Genomic DNA, 23,564 nt, shown 5'->3' on the forward strand with positions numbered 1-23,564 from the left:
AAACACTCGATTAAGTCTCAAACTCTTCGGATTTCAGGAATCCGAATCTGACTAAAGAAAACAGCCCAGATCCTATTTTCAACGCCTGGCTCTGGGCGCCGAAATCTTCGGCGCCCAGGCCTGAGCGCTGAAAATACCTGGGTACGTGTTTTTTCCTAATTCTTTATGGATTAGAACTCTGCAATTCTATCTTTCCACGAACTCTTCCCTATAAATAGACCCCTAAATTCGACGTGAAAGGAACACAACAACACATAATTATATTCTGAGTATTGACTCTAAACCCCTTAGCCTAAGCCTCTCGCTGCGAAATTGTTCACGCGTTCTGTCGCAATCGATCCATAAATCGAACAGAACGTATCCTGTCCCATAATTGAGATTCGTTAAATAAAAAGGAGAAATAGCAAAGTCAAAGTGTTTAGTTTTCTGAGAACCGTGACGCACCTTTCAAGGGTGCGTCGTAATGTGTCCCTTTTCGATGATTTAACTACTTTCCTCGCCCTTTTTATGAACTGTTAAACTAACTAAATCTGATTGTTCTATCACGCCTAACAAATATGATATTTTTGGGAAATCGGATTATCATGCTAGGTCCCTTAATTCTATTTAAATCAGATAATCACGATCGAATTAGTATTATATGTTGCATATTGCTAAAATCAACTCAGATTAGTTTAATAGTTAACACATGTCCCTTCAATTATTTATGCTGAGCTAGTAAGGATATCCTGCCTCTGGAGTTATCGACGAGCGAAGTACTCCTCTCGGTAGTTACAGTCCCCCGAACCCTCAATCTCTACCTTGCGGGTGTATGTTGAGAGATCCCCACACCAGGGATCACAAGGGAACCTACGGCCGTCGTGGTCAAACATAATTGCACTCCCTTTATGTCACGATAACCGGGTTTTGTCAGTTTTTCTCATTAAAAACTGAATGGCGACTCCTATATTACTAGTCAATTGGGTGTATACTCACAGGAAATCCAATTACACTTGATTGAATAAAAAGAATCGTCACACCCACGAGGGACGAGGTCACGCATTAGCCTCGTGCTTTTTCAACCCCCTCACAGTGGCGACTCCACTAGGGATAGTGAAGGAAATACTCGTGCTTGTAGGTAATCAAAATAGCCGAAGGGTGAAACGATCCTACCCAGCGTTTTTTTCCCCATCAAGTTGGGACGACCTGAAAATCAGCATATTAATGTGAACGGGAAGAACAGCATAACGAATCTCGGCTCCCTCGGGAGTTGGGACTAAGGATACCTTTTTTCGCCAATAGGAGGGTGCATACGCCGCGCATGTTTCCCCCTCGGTACTTGTGCAGGTAGTACACCCATCCCGAACCCAATCGCTCGCCCATTAGGTCCCTCTCGCCTGCATGCCCCCTTGGCTTGCACTTGCGGGTTGGCCTCTTGAGCGAAATTCGTCTGTTGAAGACACTACCTCGACCGGGTCATGTGTTGGATCTACGATAGAAGCGGTACCGAGCCAGGCGCAAATACTACCCATAGAAGCCTATCATAAACTACGTGACATATTTAGTTTTCAAATCCATGTTTGTAATGTAGTTATGTGTAGCAAACTATGTGACTATGTTATGATTGTGCGTACGAATAATGCTAGACAAATAATCCTAGAAAAACCAACGACCTTAAAAATTACCCAAACATTCATAAACCAATTGGCCAAAGAGTTATACCAAAATACGTGTTCCACAAACCCGAACGATCGCCACAAAAATAAGCGACGCTCGGGATGGCCTGTAACGAATCCCACAAACGCTGCACAACGCGTAAGGACGTTATTAGGCAAGCACGCAAAATCGAAGTCGGAGAAACAAAAGTAGACGCAAACAGAAAACGAGAACCAGCCAGGGACACATTTTCAACGCCCCTGGCTGGGCGCTGAAGTTGCTGCCTGGCCTTTTGGTCAGGCACAACAGCCTCGGTGCCCGCGCATAAAAAATATACGTAGCAAAAAAAAAACTTTTTGAAAAAATTGCTGCGAGGGCGTATGATAAGGCACTCGATTCTAAAAGCGACTAAAAAATAAAAATAAATAACTCTTTGTGTCGTTGTTAGGCCTTCTACGACGACAATGCTCGGCACCAAAACCGAACATGCTAATAACTATGAATATCCCATGGGCAAAGTATTCAAAAAATAATGTTCAAATAGAGACTTCAAGAAAAATAATGTTCGAATAAAAAAATAAATCCGAGTCTAGACTAGGCTATGCCAAAGTACAATCTAAATCCTAAGTCTTAGTTGTCTTATCCATAGAATCGGTCCCAATGCTTGGTGTCGTTCTGCAAGTTAAAAGGTTAAACCATATTGAGTCTCCCCTCCTAACATTTAAATCAATAAGCACCCATATGTAATTGTCATCCCTTGCTAAGAATCCACGGCCTCAATACTCTCTCACCAATAAAAAGAATATACTATAGTATTTGCAAAATGGAAACAGTCACATTGTGGAAATCATCCCCCATAGTCGCACAACCCCAAAGTGAACCTAAGGTGTCAATACCATTGGCAAGAAAAATTAATGTCCTCAAGGCTTATAATCACATTGGGTCACGACTATCATAGTCCTCTCGAGTCACTCACTCCTTGAAATACTATTAAGTACGGACTAAAAGATTTTCCATGAATGCAACATGACCAACCATGAAAATACCCAAATCGGCATACCAATAGGGCTACCATTGGGGTAAAGCAATACACACTAAGAAAGAAGCCGCACTAATGATTCTAGTCTTGCAAAAATAAAAATTCGATCTCCCCAATTAACTACCGTGCCAACATTAAACAAAATGGCGCATGACAAATGAACACCCAAGGGTTAAAATCTAAAGTGTCAGCCAACGAAAGTTATGGTCCAATTAGCCTAAGTCTGAGAGTTGCTTGGTCAAGTATTATAGGCTTACGCCACGTCATTATTTTGAGTCTAGGCCACCTCCTTGTATTCATACACGGGTTATAATCAGAAAGATTAATGAAAGTTTGAGTCTAAATCACAACTTCCAATTAAATCCCAGAAACTGGAATCTGAAAAGAAACAAAAAATTACTTTCGATGTAATTCTTTCGTTAAAATTCAATAAGGTAAAAACAACATTTTGAATCTACGCTATTTGCATATTTTAAGAAACGACTAAATACGCTTGCAAAGTAAGACAATTTAAAGGTCCACCCTAGGCCTACTAAAATTAAAGGTCCACTATAGGCCTACCAAACGAGGCTCACTCAGTCTCGCCTCGTGACTCAAAGACCACAACCATCTACCTTTTAGCCCAAATTAAAAATTGAAGAATTTATGTTGGGGAGGAATCCCAAGAAAAAAGAAAGAAAAAATAGAAAGAGAAAAGGGAGAGCGAAAAGAGCAAGCCAGGGAATACTTATCCCGTAGTGCAACATTTACCTAAGTAAACGAAGGAAAAGAATTGAGTCAACCAATCCAAATCATAAAATTCTACGATGTCTACCCTTTCCAATCCTTATGCTCTTAGACGCCTACGCTCTGGGGTCCCTGTTCAGCTCATTTTAACCTATCCATGTTCTCATTGCCATGACCCAAGAAACCATTACCTCGACTCTTGTTCTTGAACTCGTTGTCAACCGCAAACCACGCACGGCCATTGACACGTGCGTCATACCCCTTATTTCCAAAACCTGCTCTTATACCACCATTAGCATAATGACCATATAACTTGTGTGGATACATCCTGTTGATATACCCTTGAGCCGTCCCCATGCTGCTCATTGGCCTTGGTTGATGTAAACTCGTGACACTAGCACGAAGCTGCAAATTGTGAGCCCTAGCAGATATGATCCTCATGCTTGACCAACACCTATAAAAATTCTCCCATCTCATTCAACCCATCTTTCAAGCCGTCTTGAGTCACAAACAAAAAAAAAGGAAACAAATGAAAAGTGCAAAAAAAAAATAATAAAATGTGAATAATAAAAAAAGAAACTTTGCAAAAGCGCCTCTAAAGTTAGTCTAAAAAGAAAAATAAAGAAGCATTTAGCGCACCAAAAAATATCCGCCCAGAAACCAAGCCTAGGCGCCGAATCTCTCTGCTTGCTGAAAAATTTGTCCATAAATGCTCGTCATTTTATCTGCACATGCACGGAAAAATAACGAACACTTGGAGGGGTACAACACGTATTCAGGTATACGTACCAAAAAAAAAACACATGAAAAGAAAATACATGTACTCAAAAATATAAAACAATTTTTTTGGCTTACGGCAAGGCAGCAGATTTAAATAATAATAAACTTCACTTATTCCACCGTTTCAAATAATATGTTTCCACTTCAGAACATACTTGTTTAAAATCGGCATTCTATGAAACCATTTTCTAGGCTAAGAACTACGCAAGACCTGATTCCAAATTAAATCTATTTAAGGCGGATACGTAGGCAATCCATGATTCGGTCCAACCAATTTGCAAAAATATTAAAGCCTATAGAATAACAAGAATAAAAATAGAAGTCCCTTATTGAAATTTAATTACTTGCAACCCAAGTCGAAAGAAAAATTTAAGTCAAAGGAAGAATCCAAGTCACCAAGATGCCAAATTAATGAGTACACATCGAAAAATAATAAGGGCACGTACCCTTGCCAGAAGGAGCACTCACACTCCTAGGCACTTAGCCAAGACTCAAAAGATCACTCTGCCTCAATTGAATGGGGGCTAACTCAAGCGTCCATGACCTTTAAAGTACTCGACTTGACCCTCCCTAAAGCGAACTAACTCACTTAAAGACTTTCTTTCACCACTAGACATAGTCGTTCGCTTAAAGACCTTCTTTCACCACTAGACACAGTCATGATCGCCAACAAGTAGTAAGGGCAGTAAGCTTGCAATAAAGAGGATTGTTCTACTGCATCGCCCCATCGTTCCTTCGAACTCAGGGCACCCGTTCATGGTAATTCAAATGCTTGCTAATCCCCTTTGAAAAAAAATAAAAAAAAATGGTACATTGTCTATAGGACTTGGCACTTAACCAAGGCTCACCCTACTCAGGAATATGACATGGGCGTCTAAAATCAAAATCTGAAAGCATCATTAATGGGAAGACATAACAGCAACTGGGGGATAAAAAGTGAAATGAAAGAGCTAGGGAAAGAACTAAGTATACCTTGACCTTTTGTGCAGACATACACCAAGTAAATCTAAGTCAATTTGAAAACGGTTTATATTCCCGCAATTCTGGAAAAGATGGCCCTAAAAGCCTAAAAGCACATGCCAAACGGACACAAGTATATCTTGACGCCTGCACCCTGGCTTCCAGCAAATCCTTAGACAGAATTCCAAAAATCGTAACAGTATTTTGATTCACTCATGTAATCCTGTACGAACCCTTCTATAAGTCAACCTACTTAGGACACCTCGGATTGTACACAGTAGGACTCGGATTTTAAATAATTTTCAAATGATTTTTAAAGACTTCTTTGGACAAATAAAGTGTCGTTGGTTTAAGCTTAGTGTGCGTCCATCTCAACGTTGCAAGTGAGTCAAAAAGATTTTTAAATATGATTATGGGTAAAGAAAGGCACCTAGCTTTTAGTCAAGGCACACTTCAACATGTGACTACCTTGACCATGGCAATGTCACACAATACGACATTTACAAGAGAAGTAGCAAATCACTACTCGAACATACCCCGCACTAAACGAGTCTGGTTCAAACTATTCATGATCCGTGTCACCATGAATGCATAAAAACGTATGCAAAGCATTATAGCACCAAGCCAATCCCGTGGCTACAATTGGGGGCTTGAGAAAAACACTCTAAAAATGCTCGAAATGACGATTTTATCGCAAATTCTCGACGCTAATGCTATACATACATGATAGGGGCGAAACCCTAAGCTCTAATCGTGTAAAACGAGCCTTAGAATGGCTACAACCCCTCCCAAATTCTAAAGCACTACTTAGAATATATAAAGTCACCCCACTAACAAGGGTAACTGAAAATCGCGAGTCACCAAAACTCCGATCAAACCACTGCACATAACGCTCGCCCTATAAAGCGCCCGTTACACAGTCTACATCGTTCCAAAGCAAAAGCGAAAGAAAAAAAAATCAAAAAAAAACTGTCAAAGTTCTGCCCAGAAATCATTTTCAACGCCCGGAGCTGGGCGCCGATATCTTTAACGCCCCAGCCTGGGCGCTGAATATCTCTGCTTGCTAAATCTTGCCCTAATATAAAAACAAGAAAGAATCACCTATGAATCCTCGCATCGAACGAAGTAATAAGCCGTGCAAACCCACGCAGAAGGTGCTACACTTATTCGAGCACCTGAACAAGGCATGATGAAATACTCCAATGCAAATGATATCCCAACACCTGGAAGAATGATCTAAGACACGCCGTTAGGCCACACAAGCCTACGTCGCACCATAAGTTCAACCGTCCCACGGTACAAGTCTAAAAGAAGAGTAAGGCATGTTGCACTAATGTAGGCACGACCAAGAGCACGTGTAAAAGAGGCAAAGACTACTTATCGCCCAAATTCAAAATGCAAGCCACACGACTTCTACATTAAGGATTAAAGGTAGCAAAATATTACCTACCACGGAAGGGATAGCTCGCACCTACACGAGCGGAACCCCAAGGCATCTTTCTCGAAAAAACCTACAAAAATCGTACGCCAAAAGAAAGCATCCCAACATGCATACTTGGGAGCTCCAAGCTACGAAACGACCATAGCAAAATAAAAAAAAATCTCTCGAAGAAAATGTTTGAACAATCGAAAGGGCACGATGTTTAAGCCCACTTCATGAATGGGCCTGAACCCTATCAAGCTTCTAAGCAAACAATTCAAAATCAGTCATTGCTCAAAAAAAAATGATTCAAGCAAACTGATTAATGGACCGCACACAACGGCCATTCTATGAACGCTCGTTCGCACATACATATCATCATCCTAAGTATCGAACATTCACGAACGCGTTCAAAAGAAAAAAATATACAACAACAAGAGCGATCAAAGTCTTACGCCATAGACTCGCCCAATTATCGCAATAACTGTACGCCTTAAAGAGCAACAGTTCCTTAAAATAATCGCCCCAAAGCAACAAGCACCGTAGTCCACCAATCGGCTACGGCTTTTCAAGAAAATCATCACATTCTAAAAACAAAGAAAAAAACAAAAGAAGAGAGAATACATAGAACTTCCAAGTGAAATAAGCGAATGAACAAGAGGCCAACTATGTCATCAAGGAACCTCGCCAGAAATTATTTTCAGCGCCCAGCGCTGGGCGCCGAAATCTTTAACGCCCAAGCTTGGGCGCCGAAAATGATCACAGACCCAAAAAAAAAACAGCTCTGACTTCTATAGGGCCCTGCCATATGCATTCGACTTTAAAATTGCCGAAAGTCGCACCTCACGGCTTTGTTAAAAGTAGCACGCCACTACAAAGATCGCTCGCACTTACAAGCGCAATCCCAAACACGATCAAGGACATTACGAAATGCGTATCCCCAAGGAACCTCTTCAACAAGAAATGACCGTCAAGCACGAATTCTTGGGGGCTCGAAAGAAAATATAGAGTATACAAAGTTAAAAACAATATTCCCAGACTACTCTATACGAAGTCCCGTGTTTGGATGTCTCAAAAAAATAAAAAATAAACCGGTTTACGACCTCAAGACAAAGGTCGCCGTTGATACCTATACATAGTCCCCTAATCAAGGACCTAGGTAGTGGCAAAATTGAGCCGTAAAGACTAGCTCAAAACCACAAAAGAAGACGGTCACGAGACAAAGGTCCGTCTAAACCCGTTGTCAACCCACATTCAGGTTACAACTAAGTCCGAGCATCCCTCGAAAGAATTCGCTCTTGCAAGAATGAATAAAAGAAATTCTCAAAAGAAATCACGATGAAAAAATATAGGAACTTGCACATCTCAGTTGGCAAGATCGCGTCACAAAAAAAAAAACGAATTCAGGGACGTCCACCCTTAGCGGACAGGGCTCGCCCACCCTCAGCGGGCGGGGTCTGCGTCACTAGCCGCGCAGGTCCTCAGTTTTCAAAAAAGAATCTTCAAAAAAAATATATATGTTTACAGGCTCGCCATCTTCAGCCGGCGGGGTCTACGTCACAAACCACGTAGGTCCTTATTTTCAAAAAAGCAAAACAAATTTCAAAATAGATTCGTCCACTTCTATCGGACGGGGTGTCCACCCTTAGCGGACAAGGTTCGCCATCTTTAGCCGGCGGGGTCTACGTCACAAACCGCGTAGGTCCTTATTTTCAAATTTCAAAAACAGATTCGTCCACTTCTATTGGACGGGGTGTCCACCCTTAGCGGAAAGGCTCGCCATCTTTAGCCGGCGGGGTCTGCGCCATTAAACCGCGCAGGTCCTTAGTCGCTGCAGCGATAACTTTTGCTGGATTTTCCTTCGTTTTACGTCCTATAAAAACAAGGGTGCTGGATTTTCCTTCGTTTTACGTCCTATAAAAACAAGGGTGCTGGATTTTCCTTCGTTTTACGTCCTATAAAAATATGGGGGTTTTCTCGTTTAACTAGCCTTGAAAATGAGAATCTTTAAAAACATTTTTTACCTCGTGATTGGGCTTGGCCAGGCCCAATTACACTTTATAGCTTTGATTTCGAAAACATCTGTAGCTACTCCCAATGACAAAGTGAGGGAGTTTCTACGCACCTTTAGATCCTTCCAATGACAAAGTGAGGAAGTTTCTATACTATCAGTTGACAAATCCCAATGACACGTGAGGGATATGTCGACACTTCAAAGTGATGACCCTTAAGTCAAATGTTATCACTCGGGGGCTCGTGACACCCTCGCAAAACAGGTCACATACACCATGGCTTGTGTAACGCACTCCGTCTAATACTTTGACCATCGTCTTACTCCAAGACTCAGTCAAAGTGGGGTTAACTGTAGACACCTACTTTTGTCCCCATTCCCGAAAGGGAAAGGTTCGATGATGAAAGCATAAATCTCCACTTGACAACGCATCTCCTATAAAATAAACGAATCTCGATTCCCCATTTCATTTCACCCGAAACCTGCTATTTATGGAAACCTGCTAAAAATAGTAACTGCCGTAAAAGGTAGCTTCTAAAAGTGGCAAATCATAAAGGATAGAAACCTGTCAGAATTAGGTGTTGCATTCCAACATAAATCCCAAATGAGATAGAAAACCGCGAGAATCCTATTCTTAATAGGATTCGGAAATAAGAGTTACGTATTAATTAAAATCCTAACGAGCCTAGAGTTCGTAACGGGCCCAGACGCATTCCGTAATAAAATTGATACGCACTAAAACACTCGATTAAGTCTCAAACTCTACGGATTTCAGGAATCCGAATCTGACTAAAGAAAACAGCCCAGATCCTATTTTCAACGCCTGGCTCTGGGCGCCGAAATCTTCGGCGCCCAGGCCTGGGCGCTGAAAATACCTGGGTACGTGTTTTTTCCTAATTCTTTATGGATTAGAACTCTGCAATTCTATCTTTCCACGAACTCTTCCCTATAAATAGACCCCTAAATTCGACGTGAAAGGAACACAACAACACATAATTATATTCTGAGTATTGACTCTAAACCCCTTAGCCTAAGCCTCTCGCTGCAAAATTGTTCACGCGTTCTGTCACAATCGATCCATAAATCGAACAGAACGTATCCTGTCCCATAATTGAGATTCGTTAAATAAAAAGGAGAAATAGCAAAGTCAAAGTGGTTAGTTTTCTGAGAACCGTGACGCACCTCTCAAGGGTGCGTCGTAATGTGTCCCTTTTCGATGATTTAACTACTTTCCTCGCCCTTTTAATGAACTGTTAAACTAAATAAATCTGATTGTTCTATCACGCCTAACAAATATGATATTTTTGGGAAATCGGATTATCATGCTAGGTCCCTTAATGCTATTTAAATCAGATAATCACGATCGAATTAGTATTATATGTTGCATATTGCTAAAATCAACTCAGATTAGTTTAATAGTTAACGCATGTCCCTTCAATTATTTATGCTGAGCTAGTAAGGATATCCTGCCTCTGGAGTTATCGACGAGCGAAGTACTCCTCTCGGTAGTTACAGTCCCCCGAACCCTCAATCTCTACCTTGCGGGTGTATGTTGAGAGATCCCCACACCAGGGATCAGAAGGGAACCTACGGCCGTCGTGGTCAAACATAATTGCACTCCCTTTATGTCACGATAACCGGGTTTTGTCAGTTTTTCTCATTGTCGTTAAAAACTGAATGGCGACTCCTATATTACTAGTCAATTGGGTGTATACTCACAGGAAATCCAATTACACTTGATTGAATAAAAAGAATCGTCACACCCACGAGGGACGAGGTCACGCATTAGCCTCGTGCTTTTTCGACCCCCTCACACCTACGGTTCAGTCAAGATTAAGCTGTGGATTAATATTATTAATCCACTTGAACTGAAGCGGCCTCTAGCTAGGCATTCAGTTCACTTGATCTCACTGAATTATTAACATGTATAATTAATACTGAACCGCATTCATTAGACTTAACATTAAATGCATACTTGGACCAAGGGCATTATTTCCTTCAGTCTCCCACTTGTCCTTAGGGACAAGTGTGCATTTCCTAATTCCTTTGTCGCTCGATGCTTGCTCTTGAACATAAGGTAAGAGTTTTCATCCTTATTATGTCCAGAGGTGTTTCTCGGTTTCAGAGTTCAACTGATCAAATAAACAGATAATCATAACCTATGATTCATCTGAGCACGGCCATGCATTTTACAATTTCTAGCTCTCCGAGTGGCCTTGTACAACCTTTAGCATCTCATCCTGATTTATGGGAGGAAAATCCCAATCTTGCGATCTTGAGATTAGACTTCGTTTGATAGGTGATTGCCTGAGCGTTGCCTTTATAGCCTCCTTTTACGGTGCGACGGTCAACAACGTCAAAATAAGCAGTTCTCAAACAAGTAATCTCAAATCACTCAGGTATTGAGGATTTAGTCTCTAATAATTTTAATGAAATTTACTTATGATAGATTTTCATCTCTTACAGTAAAGTTTCATAGGTCTGTCCGATACTAGTCTTCCAAAGTAAGTATCTATGCAAATGATTACGACATTGCCATGTCCACATAGTTCAAGAAACAGAACTACTAGTCATCTTGCATTCCAGTCGTCTAACGTTTTCTATGCGTCCATCTTTATAGAAAACTCCGACCAGGAACCATTTTCAACTTTTGACATTAAAGTTCACTTGATAGACATTTCTTAGTCACATGACTGGTCCTGACAGTCAATCTTGAATATATCGTCAAATTGAAGGGACTCATCATTTAATAAACCACAAATTAAATGGAAAAATGAATTCTATTCATTTATGTGAATGATTAACCAATAGTGTTTTACAAAGTATTAAACTCTAAAACTTTAAAACATTAAATAAGGACATCAAAGCCATTCTTGCAACATGCTTGATTCCCATAGCTGCAGTGTGCGAGTTGTGCTTCGCCTGCAGCAGAGGTTTAGTTAAGGGATCTGAGATGTTGTCATCAGTTCCAATCTTGCTTATCTCGACTTCTTTTCTTTCAACGAACTCTCGTAGAAGGTGAATTCTACGAAGTACATGCTTGACTCTCTGGTGGTGTCTAGGCTCCTTTGCCTGTGCAATAACTCCGTTATTATCACAATATAGAGCTATTGGTCCTTTAATGGAGGGGACTATACCAAGTTCACCTATGAACATCCTTAGCCATATAGCTTCCTTTGCTGCTTCATGTGCAACAATGTACTCCGCTTCAGTTGTAGAATCTGCAATGGTGCTTTGCTTAGCACTTTTCCAGCTTACTGCACCTCCGTTGAGGCAGAAGACAAACCCAGACTGTGATCTGAAATCATCTTTGTCGGTTTGGAAACTTGCGTCCGTATAGCCTTTAACAATTAATTCATCATCTCCACCATAGACCAGGAAATCATCTTTGTGCCTTTTCAGGTACTTCAGAATATTCTTGGCAGCAGTCCAATGTGCCTCTCCTAGGGCTAGCTGGTATCTGCTCGTAGCACTGAGTGCATACGCAACATCCGGGTGTGTACATATCATAGCATACATTATTGAACCAATCAAGGATGCATATGGAATCCCATTCATGCGTCTACACTCATCTAGTGTTTTTGGGCACTGCGTCTTGCTTAGAGTCATTTCATGAGACATGGGTAGGTAGCCTCGCTTGGAGTCTGCCATCTTGAACCTTTAAAGCACCTTATTGATATAAGTGCTTTGACTAAGTCTAATCATCTTCTTAGATCTATCTCTGTAAATCTTGATGCCCGGTATGTACTGTGCTTCCCCTAGATCTTTCATCGAAAAACATTTTCCAAGCCAAATCTTGACAGAGTTCAACATAGGAATGTCATTTCCGATAAGTAATATGTCGTCGACATATAATACTAGAAAAGCAATTTTGCTCCCACTGACCTTCTTGTATACACAAGATTCGTCTGCGTTCTTGATGAAACCAAAGTCACTGACTGCTTCATCAAAACGTATATTCCAGCTCCTTGGTGCTTGCTTCAATCCGTAGATTGATTTCTTAAGCTTGCATACCTTTTTAGCATTCTTTGGATCCTCAAAACCCTCAGGCTGTGTCATAAACACAGTTTCTGTTAAAACGCCGTTTAAGAAAGCGGTTTTGACATCCATCTGCCATATTTCGTAATCGTAATATGCAGATATTTCTAACATTACCCGAATAAATTTTAGCATTGCAACTAGTGAAAAGGTTTCATCGTAATCCACACCGTGGACTTGCCTATAACCTTTTGCAACCAATCTAGCTTTGAAAACATCGAGTTTCCCATCCTTGTCCTTTTCAGTTTGAAAACCCATTTGCTTCCTATGGCTTGGTAGCCATCTGGAAAATCGACCAAATCCCAAACTTGGTTTTCAGACATGGATTCTAATTCAGATTGCATGGCTTCTTGCCATTGCTTGGAGCTAGGGCTCGTCATAGCTTGTTTGTAAGTCGCAGGTTCATCACTTTCAAGTAATAGAACGTCATAGCTCTCGTTCGTCAAAATACCTAAGTACCTTTCCGGTTGAGATCTATATCTCTGCGATCTATGCGGGGTTACATTTCTAGATGGTCCTTGATTCTCACCAGATACTTATAATGATCTCTGAGTTTGAATGTCATCTTTAACATTCTCTAGAGTTTGTTGTTCGACTCGAATTTCTTCAAGGTCTACTTTTCTCCCACTTGTCATTTTGGAAATGTGATCTCTTTCCAAAAAGATACCATCTCGAGCAACAAACACCTTGTTCTCAGATGTATTGTAGAAGTAATACCCCTTTGTTTCCTTTGGATAGCCCACAAGGATACATTTGTTAGATTTTGGATGAAGTTTGTCTGAAATTAATCGTTTGACGTATACTTCACATCCCCAAATCTTAAGAAAAGACACTTTTGGAGGCTTTCCAAACCATAACTCACATGGAGTCTTTTCAACAGCTTTAGACGGAGCTCAATTTATAGTGAGTACAACTGTATTTAGTGCATGTCCCCAAAATTCTATTGGATTTTCGGCTTGACCCATCATTGATCTAACCATGTCTAGCAAGGTTCTGTTCCTCCGTTCCGACACACCGTTCCATTGTGGTGTTCCAGGAGGAGTCAATTGATCTGATAGAATTCCACATTCTTTCAGATGGTCATTAAATTCATAGCTCAGATATTCACCGCCTCTATCAGACCGCAGTGCCTTAATCTTCTTTCCTAATTGATTCTCTACTTCACTCTGAAATTCCTTGAATTTGTCAAAGGATTCAGACTTATGCTTCATTAGGTAAACATAACCATATCTACTGAAGTCATCAGTGAAAGTGATAAAGTAGCTGAAACCACCTCTAGCACTTGTACTCATTGGTCCACATACATCTGTATGGATTAAACCCAATAGTTCATTTGCTCTTTCTCCAACTTTAGAGAAAGGTTGCTTTGTCATTTTGCCAAGTAAACATGATTCGCATTTACCATAATCCTCTAAGTCAAATGGTTCTAGAATTCCTTCCTTTTGAAGTCTTTCTATGCACTTCAAGTTAATATGGCCTAATCGACAATGCCACAGATAGGTGAGATCTGAATCATCCTTTTTGGCCTTTTTGGTATTTATGTTATAAACTTGTTTGTCGTGATCTAATAAATAAAGTCCATTGACTAATCTAGCAGATCCAAAAAACATCTCTTTAAAATAAAACGAGCAACTATTGTCTTTTATTAAAAAGGAAAATCCCTTAGCATCCAAGCAAGAAACAGAAATGATGTTTTTAGTAAGACTTGGAACATGGAAACAGTCTTCCAATTCCAAAACTAGCCCGGAGGGCAACGACAAATAATAAGTTCCTACAGCTAATGCAGCAATCCGTGCTCCATTTCCCACTCGTAGGTCGACTTCACCCTTGCTTAACCTTCTACTTCTTCTTAGTCCCTGTGAATTGGAACATAAGTGTGAGCCACAACCAGTATCTAATACCCAAGAAGTTGAATTAGCAAGTATACAGTCCATAACAAAAATACCTGAAGATGGAACGACTGTTCCGTTCTTCTGATCTTCCTTAAGCTTCAAGCAATCTCTCTTCCAATGCCCCTTCTTCTTGCAGTAGAAGCATTCAGATTCAGAAGTGGGTTGGCTCGCTTTCTCCTTTTCAGATTTGGTGCCGCCAGACTGCTTAGTTGGGCTGGCCTTCTTGCCACCTTTCTTAACATTCCTCTTCTTTCCAGATTTCTTGAACTTGCCCCCACGCACCATAAGCACATCTTGCTTATCACTTTTGAGCGTCTTTTCAGCGGTTTTTAGCAAACCGTGAAGCTCAGTGAGCGTTTTGTCCAGACTATTCATACTGTAGTTCAGCTTGAACTGATCATACCCGCTATGAAGAGAATGGAGGATGGTGTCTACAACCATTTCCTGAGAGAATTGCTGATCCAGCCGACTCATATTCTCAATGAGTCCAATCATTTTGAGAACATGTGGACTTACGGGCTCGCCTTTCTTAAGCTTGGTTTCAAGAATTTGCCTATGAGTCTCGAATATTTCGACTTGAGCCAGATCTAGGAACATGTTCTTTAACTCACTGATGATCGTGAAAGCATCTGAGTTGATGAACGTTTTCTATAGATCTGCACTCATGGTTGCAAGCATTAGACATTTTACATCCTTGTTGGCATCATATAACGATTGAGGGTTGCCTGAGTGACCCCATCGCCCGCGGCTTCGGGCATCGCCTCTTCCAGGACATACTCATTTTCTTCCTGCATAAGAACTATTTGCAAGTTCCTTTGCCAGTCAAGGAAGTTTTTCCCGTTCAACTTCTCCTTTTCGAGAATTGATTGGATGTTGAATGAATTGTTGTTTGCCATAGTTAAAACTACAATTGAAAAAGAATAAACAAATAAATAACCATTCACAATTTCTCTTAATAAAGTTAAATTCTAGCATACATGCATAATTTATCATTTATTAAGCATTTTATTCAAGTTATGTGTTCCGGCAGGTGTGAATAAAATGATTCCAAGATCCTTAAATCATTGAAGAATTAAGCATATTATGTATTTAGACTCAATTCTAAAATATTTTAGGTAAGCAAAGCCTTTGCTAATAGTCTAGAAACAATTCTTGGTTGATAGGTACGTCTAAGAACTTATTAGGTAAACCTATCGAATTTTCCACGACATAAAAGGACTCCTTACTTATATCGTTGATTTTCACCAAAACTAACATGTACTCACAATTATTTGTGTACCTTACCCCTTTAGAATCAATAAGTAACACCTCGCTATGGCGGAAAACTATTACTAAGATTGATGTAAATGTTATCCAAGTAAGTGTTATTTTGCCATGGCACCTTTTAACTCAATTTTTAAGTTTGGAACTTAAGGCTCTTACTATGTTGGTTAGATTTTAAGTGAACTAAAATCCTTAATCATGCAACATAATCAAGCCATAATCTCATGCATAATTAATACATATTTAAAGCAATAAATAACTTAAAACATGCATAAGATATTAATGTGATCTAGTATGGCCCGACTTCATCTTGAAGCTTCAACTTCAAAGTCCGTCTTGAAAAGGGATTGGAAACTCCGTCTTGAATTTCACCATGGGAGGCGCCATTTTCTTCAAATAGGATAAGCTATAATTAAACTAATTACAACTATTTGATGGTACGCAGACCATATTTAAAAGCAATAGAATTTGGTACTTTAGACCAATATTACATTCAAATTAATGGTACGCAGACCATATTTACTATCCTATTTGGGCCAGTCACTTTCCATAACCTGCAAAACAATACATATACAATATATACCATTCACCCATTCATTATCATGAATGGCCCACATAGCTGGTTAGTAGAACATGTTATGCATCACATAAATATTTGCAGCAATTAATCAAGGGCACCAATAATTTACCAATTATTCAGTCCTTATTAATTCTAATCAAGTTGTTTTAATCTTAAAGGAATGTAGACCTAATCAAGAGTTTATGACTAAAAATGCTCCCACTTAAACCAATAAATTCTATGCTTTACTAATTTTAAACATAAAAATGTATTTCCTAGTCTAACCGGAAACATACAAATTTAATTAAAATTTAAAGCTCATATAAATTTATAATTGAACCCCCTTTTTAATTTATTTTCAGTTGAATTAAAATGAATTTAAATTTAAATTAATTCAAGGTTTTAATTTTAGTAAAATAATTAGTATAAATCGAAATTTATAATAATTAAATTATTCAAAATTAAATTCCGAGCAAACAATTTAAATTACGAATTTTAAAATTAATTAAAATCGTTTCCGAACTGAAAATTCAAAATTAAAATTAAAACGCGTCAATCGTAACAAGACGAGGCACTTGGGCTTGCTCCCAAGCCCCGTCGAGTGCACGAGGCAGCAACGCCCCTCGACTGACCGCATAGCCATGGCACGAGCAGCAGCAGCCACGCGCAAACGCAGCAAGCCAAGCCACGCTTGCGCGCAGCCTGCTCGCCCACTTCGCATCGCAGCAGCTGCCTGGTGAGGCATCGCTCGCTGCACGCGAGCCATCGCTCGCTGCGCGAGGCAGCTCTCGCTGGTGCACGGAGCAGCGCTCGCGCGCGCGCGCCTAGTCTTGTTGTGCCACGCTCCATCGCCCATGCGCGCAACACACACGCCCAGGCATCACTGCCTCGCGCGCGCGCCACGATTTGTTGCTCGCTACATTCGTTCCGCACGGGTGACGAGCTCCCTTGCTCGTCGTCGCGTGCCCGCACTATACAACACCCCTTAAGGGTAACACGTAGCGTCCATTGCTTTGTGCGTGCAACTTTTATGAGCGAATTGCATATAAATTAAAACTTTTATTTCAAAATTAATGACAAATTAATAGAACATATTAATTTCATAATTTTAGGGCGAAAAATCAAAAATTTATTAATCAATTAATTTCCGATTATCATGGATTCAAATCTAGGTCATAAAAATTTAAAATTTATCACAAATTAACAATTTTTATGGTGGTTTTTAATCATGGTTAGCTAACTAAATCGTTAATTAATTATGAAAATCAAATCAATTCTAAATTATTCGAATTTCAACAAATTAATTACAATTACAAATTAGGTTGTATAATTAACAAGCTTAGGCATTCAAATTTGTTAAACATATACAGTAGGTCAATCAAAAATTTAAGATTTAACAACAAGAATCGCAAATATTCAATTTAACATCTTAAAATTACAAACTTTTGCGTTCGAAAAACTAAAACCTCTGAAAAGTCATAGTTAAGCTTCGAATTTGGGAATTCTGAGTTCGGCTGAAAAAAAATTATTTTTGTCAAAATTTTAGAATTCCTTTTACATGCGGAATTGACACAAAAATCACTCGATTTCGTTGAGTAACGAAGAAACTGCCGAAAAACTGCGTACATATAATTAAATAAACGCAATTTGCAATTAATTAAAAATTACAAAAATTAATCACCCCTTTTAATTCTTTGCAAATTTGTAAAATTTAACCATGTCAAGCAATTATTATGGAATTAATTAGATGCTCATGACACCACTGTTAGGTTATGATACATATAAACAAATATAAATCATGCGGAAATAACCATAAATGCCAGGATTCCAAATTAATTGCCACATAACAATTAGCATAATTTAGGATGAATACTCTTTGTAGAGTGCCCTCCCTAGCTGCGCCCGAACCGAACAAGAACAAGTCTTTAGGACTCCAAGTGTCGTCCCTCCGTAGAAAGTCCACAGCACGTCCGGACCTGCCTTAAGATTGACCAACTAGAATCGCCCTTAAGGTACTAAATTTATTCGGCTATATGGGCAATGTGTTTGGCTGAATTTTTGCTCAAATTCTTACCTTTGAATACTTCGAACTCGCTATAAATTATGAGCCCTGAACTCATATTTATAGGCCATTGAATAAGCAATCGAATCCTACTAGGATACGAATTAATTAAATCAGAATCCTAGCAGAACTCTAATATTAATTAATCTATCTTTAGGATTAGGAAATTTAATCATCAAACGAATCCTATACGCTTTAGGCTTCGTATGTGAACACAAACACACACGCACGCACAGCAGCCCACGAGGGGCGCCATGCGCGCGCGCAGCCAAGCGTCGCAGCCCACTCGTCCACGAAGCCCACGAGCTGCCTGCCCCTTTGGCGCGCGTTGGGCCTGCCTTGCGGTGGGCCTGGCGCAGCCTTGGGCTGGGCGTGTGTGACGCGTTATTGCCTTGTTGGACGCGGGCCTGGCTTCGTGCTGGACCTTCGTCTAGCAAGCTCGTCCGATGCTAATTCGTACGACGCTCTTCCGATTAATTTCCAGATTCCGGAATTCATTTCCGATACGAACAATATTTAACATTTCCGATTCCGGAATTAATTTCCGTCTCGAACAAATATTTAATATTTCCGTTTCCGGAATTATTTTCCGGTTCCCATAATATTTCCGTTTCTGACAATATTTCCGTTTCCGGCAATATTTCCGATTCCGGCAATATTTCCATTTCCGATAATATTTTCCGATACGTACCATGTTTCCGTTTTCGGCAACATCTACGACTTGGATAATATTTATATTTCCGCTACGATCCATATTTCCGTTTCCGGCAATATCATCGTTTCCGGAGTATTCATTTATTTGCCTTTGACGATCTCAGCTCCCACAGAGTATTTAATGTCATTAAATACTTGATTCGTTTACGTACTATTTGTGTGACCCTACGGGTTCAGTCAAGAGTAAGCTGTGGATTAATATTATTAATCCACTTGAACTGAAGCGGTCTCTAGCTAGGCATTCAGTTCACTTGATCTCACTGAATTATTAACTTATATAATTAATACTGAACCGCATTCATTAGACTTAACATTAAATGCATACTTGGATCAAGGGAATTATTTCCTTCAAAATTATCTTTGTTAAGCGTGATGTAACTTTGCATTTTGTTGGATTTAGCATGTGAGGTGATGAAAGCAATAAACACATAAAGCATCATCACAATGAGTAAAGGAATTATTGAAAGTGCGTACAAAACCACATCACCTTAAAAATAAGGTGAGTAAAGAGTGCGGAATTGAAATATCAAGAATAAAGGTGCAATATTGAAATGCGATATTGAAAGGTGCAATATTGAAATGCGTTATTGAAAGGTGCGATATTGAAATGTGTTATTGAAATTGCGATGTTGAAATGACTATATTGAAATTGCGGTATTGAAATGACGATATTGAAATCGCGGTATTGAACTTGAATATAGAACTAGAATATTGAAATTAGGAGTTTTGAATCTCAAAGGTTAGACCTTTTAATGTTAAAAAGGCTTCACCTTTGATGCTCCATGACTTGAAATTGATTCTGGTTTAAGGAAGTGATTACAAACAACCTTAAACATCATGGAATCTTGAATATTGAATCTTGAACTTAGGAGGCTAAATGTTTAAAGTCCAAACCTTTTAATGTGAAATAGGTCTCAACTTTAATATGCTCCATAACTTTGACATTGATTCTAGTTTAAGGAAGTGATTACAAACAACCTTAAACATCATAGAATCCACAACTTGTATTTGTATCATACAAGGGTTTTGATTTTGTAAAAATGTGTGATTGTTGTAAGTAACACTTTTAAGAGTAAAAGTGTCAACTTTACTAATCATTTTTTAAATAAAGATTGAATCTTGTATGGTATAATGAAAAAGGTGTTTTAGACAACCATTTGGAGAGGGTTTCAAGAGTGAAACCTCCCAAAGATGACACCTTTTGGCATGGTTTTCCTAGTTAATCAAGGGTATGAACCCTAATGATAACATCATAGGATTTTGTATTTAGAAAGGTAGAAGAGTAGAATGCACTGTAGATTTAATTAGGGATTCGGAATTACCTAGTTAGGGTTAGGTTGGATTTCCGATTTGTGCTCCCCGTTGCTTAAATATTTGAAATTGTATAGGAATTTGTAGATTGGAATTTGATTTTTGTGTTTTGATTTTGAGGGCTGATTTCAAAATTACGACAATCTGTTTTATTTTTTGCCCCAAAATGCTTGGAAATGAAGGCTTAAATAGAAAATTAGCCGGCTAAAATCCAAAAGCCACCTGCGCCCAGCGCAGGGCCCTGCGCCTGACGCAGGTGACGTGGCCCAGGAAACGCCAAAGCAAGGACGATGACACCGTCCTTGCGTTTGTCTTTTGTGAATGTACCTTTGTACGAATCGTACAACTGTTGGCACATAGTGAATGCTTAATGATTAAGGCTTTGATTTTGCGACTAAAAACAAGCCGTTTTTGGGTTTTGAACTCGGTTTTACGGGACGGGGTCCGGCATGCTCAGTTTTGTGGGTCGGCGCCCGTTTCTTGAGATTGAACTTGGATTTTGAAATTGTATTTTGGAAATGTGTTTGGGCTTGAATTGGAACTCGAGGTTAGGATTTGGGCCCAAGGCTTGTATCTTTGAATTGGAAGTTCGGAATAGAAATTGAACTTGGGAATTGAACTTGTTTGGATTTGAATTATGAATTGGAGTTGGATATTTGGATTGAGGATGTGATTGGATTGGAATTGTGTTTGCTTTGAGATTTTTACTTGAATTTTGAACGAAAGTTCAGGATTGAATTGAAGTATGTCCTTTCCAACTGGTCGCTTATACTTGGAAATAAATCGCCTAAGTCTATTGGCGGTATCGTCATTGGATTCTAGGGGAGATACAAATTAGCTAGGTGTCTACAATACCCATGTCCGGCTGAGTGTATCTCTTAAATAAATACGGAGGGAGTATATAAACAATCAATTCCATATCAGAGTAAAATTAATCCTCCAAATAAACCCTTTTGAATCGTAAAAAGTCAGAGTAAGGAGGTGAATATGGAGTATTAAGATGCCAAGATAGAACAAACTAATGATTTGGTCAACTCGTTGCATTAAATTGAGAGGTATGGGTAGGAAATAATAAGCTCCATTTCTTCTTGGTTGCTGGAGAGAGAGAGCTAGAAATGGAAGCAGGGAGTGAGAAAAGTTCCTAAAAAATGAAAGATGCGGGTATTCGGGTACCCGGTTTATGCAAACCGCGGCCCATTACTCGGCCCGGATTATAGTTTTTTAACGGGTTGGGTACCTGGCCCGCTAAAAATGAAAAATCGGTTTAGTACCCAGTTATTTAGATGCGGGTCAACGGATCGAGTAATGCGGGTCGGATATTTTTGAACACCCCTTCTAGTGGCCACTGCCAAATGCATAAAGCGTAATTTCTACCTCTATCAAATTACAAATTCCCCAATTAATTTACTGAGAAGCTGAACTTTAATTACAATACTTAAGTACTCCTGCTACTACGAACTACTTTTGCACCCAAGAATCAGTTTGATTCTTCTAAAGAGTTCTACGTACACATTTTATAACTAAAAGTTTTTGGTGTTTGGTAATCTTTACGAGCATATATTTTGTTGAAGATAAAATCGCAAAGTGAAAATAATATAAACCGGATTTTATCTCGATCATGTTTTAGGTACGTACTAACCCTCAAGACTCTAGTAAATTAATTTAATTGTACTAAGTTACTAACCCTCAAGACTCTAGTAAATTAATTTAATTGACATCTAGCGTGCTCAATAATACTGTAACTCCAAACTCTACACTTTGTACAACCAAGTATTAAAATTAGAGTTAGCACTCTCTGACACAACATGACAGAAACTGACACTAACAAGGAATTACTGAGAGAACACACAGATAAAAACAAACCAAACACGACCGGTTTAGATTAACTTTTGATATTATGTAATTATCTTACATTTTACATGGTTTTGATAAATATTATGAACAATATGAAATCGATACGGGATAAAATACAAACCCCCGACCCAACACTACACTTTTGTCGGCTCCGATTGAAGGATACAGTGGATAAAGGGAGTAACTTTATAGATGATAAAAGAGTAATAACATTTTTTAAAGGTGGTTTACTCGCTAAAGTGGTTTAAAATGAGGGTATACGTAAGATAAATGTTAGGTTCGAATTCCAATTCCCCGTTTATAATTTATATTGTCGTTTAGATCATTGGCAGCAGCGCAGCAGCAGCAGCGCGCAACAACCAACAAGAACAACAAAAAGACATCCCTCAATGTTCAATTGTTGGACTGATACCTTCTAATCCCAACAACAAGGATAACCTATTTCACACACTGAGAAGTAGCTAGAAATATACTCCTTATATATATTATCCAGAGCGTGTGCCGTTCGGGCATTGTACCGAAAGTGTCGCCAGGAGTAGTAATCTAGCTGGGTACGTCGTGTTACTCGTGTAAGCTTTGGACATTATTGAGCATTTGAGCCAATGCCATGCAGCCGTATAAGGCTGTTGGGTCAACCAGCTTGCCATCGACGCACTCCTGTCACTATCGTCATTGATACTATCATACTACACTTCCACAAGTAGTGCTAACGTACATACTTCAATTATGACTTCCCATTAATCCATACTAGATCCGTCAAAACACCAATTCAATCAAAAGTTTAAGCTAATGATAATTGAATCCCTAAGATTAATTTTATATTATGTCATTCTCCCTCACATAAAAGCCCTTTGGGTCTGAAGTGTGGATGCAACATATGCCTCTTCATACTGAGCGCGAACTATTCCATTTTGAAAGGAGGGGTGGATGAGATTTAAACCCGTGACATTTGTGTCATGTTGACTCCTATTCCAAGATTAATTACTCGTCTCTATAAAATGATTATTTTGTAGTGTAATTGAAGTCCCAAGATTAATTTTATACTCTATCGGATAAATGTAAATGAATGTGATACATGATTTACATTTCATATAATATATTTTAGATGGATATCTAATATCCCACGAATTGACTAGCTTAGTGTAGTAATAGAGATACATCTACAAAACATTAATTCCATAATACTATACATAAGAAAATAACTTTAGTTTGCTCAACTTTCCCATCGGCTAGCTGTGGCCTGTGGGGTTGTCTTACGTAGCTCCTTTAATTTTCCTTTACCAAAGTTGATTAATTAAAG

The sequence above is a fragment of the Spinacia oleracea genome, chromosome 3 (assembly GCF_020520425.1).
Source record: "Spinacia oleracea cultivar Varoflay chromosome 3, BTI_SOV_V1, whole genome shotgun sequence".
NCBI classification, from domain to species: domain Eukaryota; kingdom Viridiplantae; phylum Streptophyta; class Magnoliopsida; order Caryophyllales; family Amaranthaceae; genus Spinacia; species Spinacia oleracea.